This window comes from Crocodylus siamensis, chromosome 8 (genome assembly GCF_052110815.1).
Source record: "Crocodylus siamensis isolate JL-2025a chromosome 8, ASM5211081v1, whole genome shotgun sequence".
Lineage (NCBI taxonomy): Eukaryota > Metazoa > Chordata > Crocodylia > Crocodylidae > Crocodylus > Crocodylus siamensis.
Window position 1 is genome coordinate 42,185,225 of NC_143402.1, and position 3,651 is coordinate 42,188,875.

Genomic DNA, 3,651 nt, shown 5'->3' on the forward strand with positions numbered 1-3,651 from the left:
GGCAATTATTAGTTAGTCGAGCCTGCCTGCCTGTTTTTGAATTTGCTTTGTTCTCCTCTGCAGCCAATCACCAGCTGAACTCCTGATCGCAAAGAAGCTGCATGCACTCAGAGGAAATATTATGTGCACTGTACAGCACCCACCCAATTACTGCTTCCTGCATTAACAACATTCTGAGCCAGCCCACCACCACCTGGCCTCGGCTTGGCTGCTGTATCTTTCTCTGCTCACTGTTAGCGTGTCTGTGAACATGAGCCTGCAATGCGATGCTGTGGCTAGTAAAGTGACCAAAATGCTGGCTTGCATCCATAGATGCTTCTTAAGCAAATCCCGGGACGTCATTCTCCCCTTGTACTTGGCCTTGGTGAGGCTGCAGCTGGAGTACTGCGTCCAGTTTTGGGCTCCACAATTCAAAAAGGATGTGGAGAAGCTTGAGAGAGTCCAAAGAGCCACGTGCATGATCAGAGGTCAGGAAAACAGACCTTACGACAACAGGCTGAGAGCCATGGGACTCTTTAGCTTGGAAAAGTGCAGGCTCAGGGGTGATCTGATGGCCACCTGTAAGTTTATCAGGGGTGACCACCAGTATCTGGGGGAACGTTTGTTCACTAGAATGCCCCAAGGGATGACGAGGTTGAACGGTCATAAACTACTGCAAGACCGTTTCAGGCTGGACATAAGGAAGAATTTCTTCAGTGTCCGAGCCCCCAAGGTCTGGAACAGCCTGCCATCGGACGTGGTTCAAGCACGTACATTGAACACCTTCAAGAGAAAATTGGATGCTTATCTTGCTGGGATCCTATGACCCCAGATGACTTCCTATTTTTCGGGCAGGGGGCTGGACTCACTTCCAAGGTCCCTTCCAGCCCTAGTGTCTATGAAATCTGTGCAGGGTACTGCTGGATACCCTGGTTCTCACCTGCCATGACTTTGATCTTGTTACAGAAATGGGGAGGAATGAGACGTTGTGATAATTAGTACCCACGGAAGGACCATGCTTGGTCTATTTCATAATCGAGGTGCTTTTTATTCTTTCTTTTACAGGGAACCAGGTGGGAAGCAGCAGCTCGCCAGAGTTGTTCCTGGGATCACCCCTGTGCTCCAAAGAGGATCCCTGGCACCTCAATTGGGACAGTAAGTCAGGAGGCGTATTCTGCCCGCTTGTGGCTATGTCAAATGATCAGTCCAAGCAGGGTCTCCTCCGTGTCCTCTGCCCTGCAAAGGGGGTCTCTGGGCTTCTCCATCTTATTCAAGTCCTTGCCCACTCCCCATAATCAAAAGAAAGTAGAAGGGAGATGAAGAGTTTTCTTTGTTCTCTCAAGTCTGGGCTCCCTGATGCTAATTACTTCATTAGTGGCTTGTTACGGACACCACCCAGCCTCTTTTGCCACGTGGTGCCGGCGCGTGGGTTCAGGAGTTCGCCCACGGCCAGGTCTCAAGATCTCGGCCCCCAGCATCCCTCTCCCCTTGGGGTCTGGATGCTGTGCTGGGTCTCTTTAGGGGTCTGGGCTAGTGACCCCCCCGCCACCCCTTTTGGCTTTCAAGTTGCCTCTCCGTGTCCGGGTGCAGAAACCGCAGCTTCTTTCTGTGCTGTGGCTCCACTCTTCCCCGTGCTCACTGCCGTTCCCACGGATTCCTGGTAGGTGGTGCGTAGGCCTGCCGGTCCTGAGCTCCGGGATCCCTTGGCTCACGCTGTTTCTGTGTTGTGGATCCCTCCTCTTGCAAGATTTCTCAAGTAACAGGGCTTTGGTCTGGAACCCTGTTACACTCACAGTAATAAAAGCCCAGGCCTTGAAAGCCCCCACCTCCCCAAGCTCCTCTCTTGGGTGTGTAGTAGCAAAGATTAGACCTGTGTCATGGTCTGTATACTGTATAGAGATGCTGCCAAGTAGGTCATGCTCCAACCTTTGCACAACCTATTCTTAAAAGGATTAGGTCATCATCTGAGACCCCGCCTGTAACAGAGTGTCGCAGGGATAGTGCCATGTGCTATAGGTAAAGGGTGCCGTGTGCAATAATGATATATAAAGGTCTGTGTAGGCAGAGTTGGGTGTGTGTCTGCATCTGGGTGTGTTTGTGACTGAATGGATATACATGTGAACCAAGACTGATAGACACAGAGAGAAACCTAGAGGTAATAGAGTGAGACAGTGTCCATGAATGTGGTGTGTGTGTCTTCAAGCCGATCAAGGATCAGAAGCATTCCAGCCTGGTCGCCGTGGACTGAGGAGGCCTGCTCCCCCACTGCAACGCTCCCAGGGACTGGGACAGGAAGAGGTTGGCTCCCCAGTATTTTCCCACTGGGTGTGCTTGGCACAAGTGTAGTGGCCTCCCTATCCTTTTGAGTAAGTATCACCCTTCCCTCATAGTTTAGTTCTTAGTGGACTGAAACAGCTCTGAGAGGTTCTGGCCTCTCCGGAAAGCCAAGGTCTTACCTCAGTCCTGTTTGAATAAAGTTCACCCCTCTCCCTCCTCTGGAATACACTCCTCATGTTGGTTGTTTCCCTGGAGTTTTTGTTAAGTGTTCTAACTCCTCATGTTATTGGTGTTATTGTTTATAAGTGATTTTAACAACAGTGGTATGTGTGCAAGTTTCCTTTATAAATAAACGGTCTTGTTCATGAACTATAACATCTGTGGGTCTGTGGAGTGATTGGTTAATTAGTAAGTTCATTTCTCAAATAATTCTCCGATCCCATCTTATAGTGATTAGATAAAGGAGATTGGGTTATAAGTGGCCTGATGGGTAAAGTACTACCCTTTCATTGATGGGCCAGTAAAGCCACTGTTTTAGTATAGCACTAATTAGACTCCTAATTATTCTGGGGTTAAGGGGGGGGGGGTGGCCGGGGAGTACTGAGAAGCTGCATGCACTTGAAGGAAATAATATGAGCGCTGTGCAGCACTCCCAATTATGCGTTACTGCTGTACCCTGTGGTACCCACATTTTGGGCAAACATCCCCTCCCCCACTCAGTCCAGTGGTGGGCGTGTCCTCTTTCATTAGTGCAATGTGTCTGAAACAAGCCTGTTTTCTTTGGTTTGGCTTACCTCTCTCCCCACAACCCATGTCTCTGCTTACCTTCCCATTACAGCAGATAGACATGGACAAAAAATCATTTTAATTTCACCAAAGCATTTATTTTGTCAGTAACCAAAGAACACCATGACCACTTCGATTTCCTACAGAAGCAACAGCACTAACAACTAAAACCCGTCACCCGTCATTGGCTCTTCTTCCCTCTCAGTGCCCCCTCTATCTCACTCTCCCCTTTGTCACTAAAGCGTAGTGACACTCTCTTTGTCCTGGTAGAGTAGGGGCACCCCTCATTTGCAGGCACTGTGGCTGGCACTGAGATATTCACTATGGGGGGCTGATTACAGATAGAGGCATGCACAGTGGATGTCACATGGGTGGTCCTCAGGGAATGGAGGGCAGCTCACAAATGGGGGTTGGGGTCATGCATCTTAAGGAGCTCCTTTCTAAGTGTGCCCTCTATTCACTGACTTTCCACAATATCCTGATGGCACTGTATGGCCAAGTCAAGGAATTCCCTTGTGCTGTCCATGATGTCCCTATAAGCTGCTGCCTCTTGTTCTTCAACCTTTCTAAATACTAAACCATTCAGCGATTATTGTTGAGTGTTTCCAT

At 49.2% G+C, this 3,651-nt stretch overlaps 1 long non-coding RNA gene across 1 annotated transcript; it reads left to right on the forward strand.

Annotated features, from left to right (window-relative positions):
- Positions 1-330: 330 nt before the first annotated feature.
- Positions 331-2,305, forward strand: LOC149858344 (uncharacterized). Its single transcript, XR_016443886.1, has 3 exons — positions 331-467; positions 1,045-1,134; positions 2,183-2,305. It is a non-coding gene; the product is annotated as an uncharacterized LOC149858344 (long non-coding RNA).
- The last annotated feature ends 1,346 nt before the right edge of the window (positions 2,306-3,651 follow it).